The sequence below is a fragment of the Lepisma saccharinum genome, chromosome 2, assembly GCF_977018435.1.
Source record: "Lepisma saccharinum chromosome 2, izLepSacc3.1, whole genome shotgun sequence".
NCBI lineage: Eukaryota > Metazoa > Arthropoda > Insecta > Zygentoma > Lepismatidae > Lepisma > Lepisma saccharinum.
Genome location: NC_139230.1, coordinates 62,792,734 through 62,802,987, shown reverse-complemented (window position 1 = coordinate 62,802,987; position 10,254 = coordinate 62,792,734).

The following is a 10,254-nucleotide window of genomic DNA, read 5'->3' as shown; positions in this document are numbered from 1 at the left end:
TTGGATTCGCCTACGGCTCTGCTGCAGCCGAAAAATTAAAAGTCATCATTCGCAACCTTCCGATTGATATCCCTCTCGACTGTCTCCAGGAAATCCTGACAACAGAATTTCGATTACGTATCCATAGTATACAGCACCTTACTACTTCCATTCGACGCCCGAAGCAGGCCTCAACAGAGTCACAACGACCCGCTCCGACAAAACAACCATCACCACTTTTATTGGTGGTTTTGCCTAATATTCCAGACTCGTACCGAATCTACAAAATGGACCGTATCCACGGTTATGAGATCCAGGTGGAGAAGTACCGCTCTTCCATGATATTACAGTGCCACGCGTGCCAACGGGTGGGGCACGGGCAGCGGCACTGCTTCGCCACACCCCGCTGCGTTAAGTGTGCGGGGCCGCATAAGTTCGCCGAATGCCCAGAGAAGGATCGGGATACCAAACCGCGATGTGCCAATTGTGGACTCCAACATTATGCCAGCTATAGGGGATGTGCCCTATTCAAAAAGGTAAAAGAAGATCGCAAGACCCGATCTAACCAGCCACGCCGAGTAGAACCCCGGCCCATTCGACGTGATGTTCCCGTGACGACACCCGCCCGGGAACATCGTCCGCGCAATTCTTACAACTCGACCAATCAGAAGCCTGCAACCAGCCAGAGAGACCGTCGTCCTCAAGCGCCTCGACCGGCACCACGCCCAGCTACACATCCGACATCTCATCATGCGTCACTACTGGAACTTCTTCAAGAGCTGGCGAAACCCGACGTGATTCCTGGACTGTTGCAATTACTCCAGGGATTGCAACAAATTCGATCTGCATCGGACACTTCGACTCGCCGACGAGTTATTGCCAAACTCGCCGACGAAATGGTGCCATGAGGCCCAAAGTGTTGTCCTGTTTTGTCTTGCTTAATGTTTTTATGTTCTTTTTTTGGGTATTGGGAACACAAGATATGTACTCTCCTGCGACAGTTGCGGAGAGAAAATTAAATGATGATGTAAACCCCCCCCCCCGCGAATTTTGTAAATAAAGTTCAATATCGATACCTGTAAATGATACTATTAGTCAAGAAGCAGGTTCACATCTTGCAGATGTTCAGACCTATTTCAAAGGTCAAAAAAAAAAAAAAAGGCGCTGATGTTAGAACGTTTGTGTAAATTTTCAGAAGCAATGCGTACGGGTATCTCCGTGGTTTCTCCTCGTCACCCTAGCTGTCAAGATAGAATGGACCTTTCCACTACAACATAAAAAACATGTTAAATCCATTCATTTTACGGATCATGACACAAAAATGAGGTGCAAAATATCTCGGCGATATCTTTTTTTGTTCTTGAGAAATATGCTTTCAAACATCCTTGAAATTCACCTCCTACGTCACTGAAATTAAAACCGCCTCTGACGTACGTTGCCTTGCGTGCAGCAGAGACTACCGATTCACTTTACATTCGATTCCCGGCGGATTTCGCTTCAAACTGCAGTTCATTCTCGAGTAGCTTATATCTGTGCATTAAATAAGTTTAAAGTTTTTAAGCTTATTGAGCGACCAGTAGATACATGTTATGTAAAAGCAACAAGTCAAACAAAACTACGAAACACTTTACAGTATTTAAATATGCCGGAAGCGAGGACCAGTAATACAGAGAAATACATGTTGTATATGTACGACACTGGTATATTATGCACTGCGATCTCCTTCCCCTATAATTCAACGATGATTTCTTACGTTTCCATACGCAACGCATGCTAACATTTATGAAATCTTTCTGTGACCACAACCGACCTCCGTTGGACATGGGCGTTCATTGAGAATCAATCCCATTGTATCATCACTCATCCTCAACTTCGCGATGAGCAAAAAATGGCAGAAAAATGAAGTAAAGTAAACCAAATCGAAAACTAGAGTCACTTCGCGATGCGAATCTCACGTTGTACAGTATCAATCGCACCTAAATCAATCATTCTGTGGACATGGCGTCATAAGTCACATAGCTCATATGCGGAAACTAACAGAAACCGAAGGGTCATCTATATAAATAGCAGGAACTTATTTATTTCATCGTTTCATGATATATTTAAACTACTAAAGCCACTTTGCGATCCGAGCTTCACGATGAATAATCACAATGAACGATAATCACAATATTCATCATACACATCACTGAATACATACATTAATAGCACAATTCTAGGCTGTTCGGGAAAAAACACTCAAGTCAGAAATGCAATTTTACATAAAGCAGTCATTTATGTTTATTATTTTAATAGCAAACATTGCAGACATGATATACATGTTGTATATTCACTGTTTAGAATCGTTACCCATGTCCTTAATATAAAATTATACGTATACCATTTTCTTTAATTGATCCAGTGTGATTTAAATGAAAGCAACTGAAAATAGCAGTTTATAACGTTTGTGCCTTTTACCGAACATCCTAGATTTACATTCCATTCGCAACTACTACTATAACTACATAATAAAAAGTTAATTTCCTCAGCCATTACTTACCTAATAGCCAAACTAAGCAGAGCAAAAACTACGTCCGATACGTTCAACAACAAGCTTGCTTCTAACTGACGCGCTCGACAACAATCGAATAATGCTCGAAATATCTTATCTCGGGCGCTCGGCTCCATTGTTGTTGTTCAATCAGCTTCCGAGTTTTCTGAGCTGCCATGCACATTGTCTCTATATAAAAAAAGAAGAGTGAAACTTATGCAGAAGCAATTTGAGTAGATCAAATATTGTAATGCAATATAAATTCAAGTTATATTAAACATGAAATATGAAGTACTTCAATACACCATATGTAACATACGTGCACCGAGTGGTGTTAGTTTGCAGAGTGTCGTTTTTTATAGATGACTGATTACCTTATTTTGCCAACTTCCATGTTGGAGTGGTTAGCACAAGGGGCCCAGGCAAGACAAAGAATGTATATTTGTGTTTGACTTAAATGAGAAAATAGAGAATTGAGTAAACCTGATATAAGAAAAAGATATGAAGATAGGGGAAAGTACTGCTTAAAGGTTTTGGTGTTCATGAAAAGAATGGTTAACACAGGGTTCTATGATGCTAGTGGTCCCGGTTTCGATACCGGTGGAGACACATAGTGGTTCAGATCCCTCTCTAAACTGTAGGTCCAGTCCCGATTAGCCTTACTGTGAATAAAGTGGACATGAAACACCAACATATTAGGCAGTGGTTCCGGGTTAGAATGGATCCTTGGATTGGATTGATTCGTTGTTTTAAGTTCACTTTATGCACAGTAAGGCTAATCGGGACTGGACCTACAGTTTAAAGTGGGATCCGAACCACTATGTGCCTCCACCGGGAATCGAACCTGGGACCCCTTGATTACAAGGCGACGACAGGGAGGCCCTAGAATGAATCCTGGCCTGTGCGTTCTACATGAGTATTCATTCATAAATTTCATCATATCATCACTCAGAATCGACAGAAAAATGACGTAAAGTAACAACAACGAAAAAACATTTATTTCCCCACCTATTTTCATTAATGGCGAATTAATCCGGTCCCTGGCCATAAGTCCCGCAAAAATTTTGAGGTGGTCGAGTTTTCTCTTTTGATCCTGTTAGGGCATGCCTAAAGAAAGGAAAAAGTCTTGGGTAGACATCTGGCATACCGGGCCCAAGTTTTCTAGGGGCCCATATATTCAAGATGGCCGCCGCTTCACGCACCAACAAAAGAAATCGATCATAACTCCTTTAAAATTGGTTTTTGACAATTTTGCATACAGACATATTTTGTTCAGAATTAAAAACGGAACAAACAATATTCTTACAGTTGTTTACATATCTTGCACTGTTATGGAGATATATCCAGTGAAAGAATTCCGTACCCTTTTCTGCAAGGATTTAAGCAATTATTTTATATTGCCAGCTCCTTGCCATAAGACCATGGACGTCTGGAAGGGGGGTAAGGGGGCACCCCCCCTGGAAAATGAATGTCCACCTGAAAATTATATATTTCACACATCTTTTCATTTCAGCGACAGCAACTTATGTTAATTATTATAAATACGTTGAAGGAACATGATAATTTCAGACTGAAATACCGTTCATTGAAGGGGCATCACTATTATGGGGAAAAATATGTCTCCCTTGACCCCCTGGAAAATAATTACCTTGCTTGCCCCTCCCTGGTAATGATTCTGCGGACGTCCATGTATCAATTGTGAAAAATATGGAGCTACCGTGAATGCATCTTCACATGTTAGATTGCCGGAATTGGCTTTCGTACATCTCTCGCATGTCATAAATCGAAACGTTAATTTTGAAAATCACAGAAAATCCTCTTCAATATTAAGCGTTACAAACACTAGAATCAACGAACGCCTTCAGGCATGGATTTCTAGAGCGCTAAGCAGACGACCGGGTTCACTGCCGTGCCGAACGAGAACGTCATAACTGGAATATCCAATCAGAGGCCGTTCAGTTTTCGTGACGTACACAATGAATTTGGCACAACTTCTAAGGCCAATTTCTCGCAAACTATTTCGAATTAACACAAACTATCTTGCACAACGTTAATATAAAATGAATGACTTGCAGTGATACAGTTGAAATCATATTTTAGGTTAGAGTAGAAATGTCCATTCCTCTAAATAAGAAAGCCCTAGAGGTTGCGAGACATGAAACAGAACATAAACTATTTATTTGTAATAATTGTTATTCTCGATAAATGTGTATATATAAAACAGAGGGCCATATCTACTAGTCATGCTGAAAAGTATGATATCACGTGAAGAGAAGAGGTCAGTTATTAAAACAACTATAAAAATAAAAATATAGTCGCGCGGAATGATTATGTATTATTTTTTTTACCGGATTTTGAGTTCCGATATATTTTCTGTTGTTGACGTTCGTCATTTCAAAAATCTTATTTTTACAGCACTTATTATTCAACTATCATGTTCAGCAGGCCCGTAGCCAGGCAGGGACCAGGGGGTGCTGAGCATCCCTGGAAGTATCGTGAGACCCCCCTGGCATTGCCGTCAGCCCCCTAGACATTAGGTAAAACTATTTTGTACAATTTCTTTGCAGTGAAGAGTGAAAATGTAGACAGCAGATATCATTTGCTCACAACTTGGGTGAAGGATAAATTCACAGAGCATGAATAGCAGCGGCAAGTATTTAGAAGATTCTCTTCTGTAGACTTTAGATAGTTCCTTCATAGGGGAACTTATTTATCTGTACCTTCGCTGCCTTTGTTACGACCTCCTGTTTATACAGAAATCTGTGACTTTGACGTCATCATGAAAATTCCCTCCGAATCTACACCAAAGGTTAACAGCTACCAAGTTTTGGGAATGAAGAGGTGCTTCATTGCTTCAGCCGGAGGTGGAATGTACTGTAGGTACTATGATTAAATATTGTCCATTTTTTCTTGCATGATATAAATACGTATCTGTATTATCAAAAGTAGTATGGAGTGTGTAGTAAGGGACGATTTCAGTAGCATTCAATTAACACTTCAAGTGATATTTTAAAAGATATATAAAAAAATGTAGTATTTGTATATTTCTAAAATTTATGTAACTTAATGACCACCCCCCAACACACACACACAATTTGCCTTCATTTAATAATGTTAAACTTTGGAAAAATGGACTTGGTTTAAAAGCCCCCCTGATAACCTTTGAGCCCCCCTGGAGATCAATTCTAGCTACGGGCCTGATGTTCAGACACAATTTCTGAGGTTAAAATGTTAAACTTGTAATTTAAGGTAATAGCAGCACCTTCAGCATCAAATTCCCCATGCATGTATTTAAATGGGAGAACAATTGCCCATCAAAAGCGTGGGGTCACAACAGGGATGCTGGCAGTCACCTACAATAGTTTGCTTTGACCATGCCCTTAGAGTATAGAAGGAATAGAGAGAGCATAAGCGTATTTTCTGGACAAGGGGGATGAAGCCGTGAGGAGAAGGGGGTGAGGTAAAACCGCCATCTTGGGATGCGCCACAGTTACAGCTGATACAGTGGTGGGAGTAGGGATTTGAGCGTGGAATGTTCGTTTATAGTTCATAATATCTGTACATTTCAGTGATACTGCGAGTAGATAATAAAATAAGAAGCTATGCCTTTATGCGCAGCTTTCGGATGCAACAATAGAAGTGGCAAGAATTTTTATTTAAAAAAAGAAGGAATTGAGAGGTCCCCAGATAAACATGCTTACAGTTACAGCATATTTACGTTTATTATACACGCATTTCTGCTGTGATTTTATTAGTGGTATTATTATTAACGGCATGTATAAATTTTTTAATTCAAAATTGTGACATATCGGAATAGGGAAAATCGTTTGGACGTTTCATAAAGGTAACTATTATAAATGTTTATACGTGTTGAGAACGTTGTGGAATGTAAATTCATTCAACGAACAAAGAGAGAATTCAGACATGGAAAAAGATATATGTGTCGCTTGGAAACCAACAATCAGAAATAAATGAGACCTTCCGACCCGAAGCGACACGCTAAGCTGTACGTGTCGCCTCGGTCTGTTGGTGGCGCATGCACGGTTATTTTATTTTTTTTTACTTCAGACTGAAGGAGCCCGTGTCGCTTGTCATCTCAAATAATGGAGTATTCAGATCTAATGTACACGCGACTCATGTCGCGTCGGAATGAGCAAGCCAACGTTTACACCTGCCTTAGAGGCAAGCCTGCATTGGTGAAATCCTCAAAGCGGCACGTATCGCTTGCTGTTTGGGTATGAAATCTCTCTATATCGCTTGCTGTTTGGGTATGAAATCTCTCTATTCAGACCGAAGCGACAAGCAACATGTGCCGCTTGGAAGCGAACCCTCAGAAATCAATGCAACTTTTCGAACCGAAGCAACACAGCAAGCTGCATGTGTCACTCAGACTGTTCAGTTTTTCCAATAGCGTTTATCGTGTCGCCTCCGTCTCTTTGTACCGCAAGCACGGTAAATGCTTGCTTTTAGGGAAATATTACACCGAAGTGACACGCGGCATGTGTAGCTTAAGGTTTTCACCAATCGAAAGCAGCCTAGTGCGACCTGTCACGTCTCTATGGCGTGAAACGTTGCTGTTGATTGGCTCGTTCCCAAGCGGCATGTGTCGCGCGAGCACCTGAGAATTCACACCGGAGTGGCAAGCGAGAAGCGACAAGGGCCCCTTAAGTCTAAAGGAGAATTCATACCAAAGCGACACGACGTGGAGTTTAAGGATTTAACCAATGCAGCCTTGTGCTGTCTGTCTTGCCGCTAAGGCAGGTGTAAACGTTGGATTGCTCGTTCCGACGCGACACGAGTCGCGTGTACATTAGATCTGAAAACTCTATTATTTGAGGTGACAAGCGACACGAGTCCATTCAGTCTGAAGCAAAAAAAAAAAAATAATAATAATAACCGTGCATAGGCCACCAACAAACCGAGGCGACACGATGGGCTGTATTAGGAAAACGGCCCAGTCCGAGCGACACGTGCAGCTTGGCATGTCGCTTCGGTTTAAAAAATTGCATTCATTTCTGAGAGTCGGTTGCCAAGAGACACTTATCACTTGTTGCCTGTCGCTTAGGTCTGAATGCTTCCATTGAATGAACGATGTCGCGTATCGCCTGATCTTTAACTCCGAAATCTAGTACCTATTATCTTGACTTAGGCTTACTTATTGAGGTGGCGTAAATTGTTAATAAATAGTGTTAACCTTTGTACAATATCTCATTTTTTCATATAATTATGTTTTGTGATGCATTTACGAGTGTAGGATCCTATTTTGATTCTATTGTTATTTCATTAAAGTCTTTCTAGTATACTAACGTAGCATTACATATGGTAAATGAACATATAAAGGTCTAGATCTCTTTGTTTTTTTCGTCAAAACTACACTGCTGGTATGCCTCGTCGACGTCAAAGGGTGCAATATCAGCATGGGAGTGAGTTCGAATGGTGCAGAAAGATCAGTCTCCTGGAAGCGGGTTTGTCATACCATGACATTTCGGCTCGTACAGGACATGCTGCTACAACAGTGATCCGTGTCTGGAGCCAGTGGATAGAAGAGGGTTGTACACAGCGACGGGCAGGTACTGGACCACGAAATGTGACCACAGCACAGGATGGCCGCCATCTTGTCCGCATGGCTGTAACGGACTGTACAGCTTCATTTGCAGTCTTGGCTCAACGCTGGAGCACTGCAACGGCTGTGGACTTGTCTGCGTCGACAATTCGATGCTGTCTGCTGCAGGGTGGACTGGTGGCACGCATGCCATTGCGTCGGCTTCCATTGTCCAGAAACCACAAACGCCTCAGACTGAAATGGGCACGTGAACGCCGTTGCTGGCATGCTGAATTTCAAAATGTAGTGTTTTTAGACGATTCTCGCTTCAACTTGTCCTACAGTGATGTCTGCATATGTGTTAGATGCTACCGTAGTGAACGCAATCTGGCAGCCTGCATTGTTGAGCGGCATAGCGAACAAACGCCAAGTGTAATGGTTTGAGGCACCATTGGATACAACATGTGATCTCGCCTCATACGTGTTGAAGGCAATCTGAACAGCAACTGCTACGTCAGGTAGGTTTTAGAGCCCGAGGTACTGCCCCTCCTTCAGGCAACTCCACATGCCATATTTCAGCAGGTCAATGCCCGATCACATGTGGCGAGGAATGTGCAAGCCGTCTTCGAAGAATGACGGGTACCACTGCTTCCCTGGCCTGCACGTTCGCCTGACATGTCACCCATCGAATATGTCCGGGATATGTTTGGTCGGCAACTTGATCGTCATGGTCCTCCAGCAAACACTGTTGATGGTTTGTGGACTCGCATACAAAATGCGTGGAGGGAGATTCCCCAGGAACATATCCAGGCCCTCCTTGATTCCATGCCACGACGTGCAGAGGCTCTGTTTGCAGCACATGGGGGCTTCACACCATACTGAATTCTCAAGGTCAGAGACCATGTAGAAGTCTGTAACCCTAATCATTTGTGTATTGGCATGTACCTAATCTATGCTATAAAGTTCACTTCAATCATACGTTTCCTTCTTGGTGTTGCAATTTTCACAAACAGCAGTGTAGTTACTAAGAACTTTGTGTTATTGTTTCTGACGATTTAAACATAAAGAAACATAACAAGCAGCCTTAATTTTTCCCGACGAAATTCCCTCTCGCTGAATGTTAACAAATAGACGCAACAGCCGTGTGGCGGCCGCCGCAACCTATTTTGGCTTCAGCTGACGTCACACATGCTCTCTCTATACCTTCTATACTCTAATAGCCCAGTCAATGGGCAAAAAAAGGCCAATGTCGGGAATAATTCGGTAAAAGCTGAATTTTTGTCAGTCGTTAGAACACTACTAGTAGTGCAAAATCCCAAAAATCCCCGCCCTTCCTCGCGGTGCTTCCCCTCCCCCAGCGCCCTCCAAGCATCGATTTCGCAGACTCTCAGTTATTAACCTATATCTGTCAATGGTCGGAGGCAGGTAATCTTTTTTAGTCTTAATCCTCATTAGATGGGCTACAAAAAAGATTATGTTTAATTTTTCGATTATGTTGGTGGTTTTGCTGTAATTTAAAACATAATCTTCAAAAAGTGATTTTTTTCTAGTACTGTCTGAAGTTTTTGGCTTGTAACTTTTGAACAAATTAAATGACAAAAAATTGTTTCGAATAAAAGTTGTAGCCTAATTTATAAGCTTTAAAACGATATCAGTTTTAATATATTTTAATGAAAGATGCGCCATAAAATGTGTCTCCAAATGGAGGACAGCACCAAAAAAGTGTGCATTTATCACAGTCCAGCGGTTAAGTCCGGAATCATTGACTTTTCCATATAAGCATGAGACTTGGTAGAATCAATTGTTATACTACTTAAGACATGTTCAGTCGAGTAGCCAATTGCCATCTGCGTGCTCATGGCCGCCATCTTGAAAAGAATCCGCCATATTGGATATTTTTGATTTGATATATCTCGGGAACGGTGGCACCTGTCAACTTCAGGATTTTTCAGAAATGCTCCAAATAGTGTAAACTTTCATAATATATCAATAAATCTATTTTTGAAAAATAAAAATAGTGGTCTTGTAGAAAAACTCACTATAATACTTTATGTGAATAACTCCGAGTTAAAAGTCATAATAATTCTCGAACCATACATTAGTACTGTATACTTGGTAACGTTACGAAATGTTTGTTAGAAGAATTTAGGTGAACTTATCCCTTAAAATACTATTTTTTGTATTTATAAATTTACCTTAAATA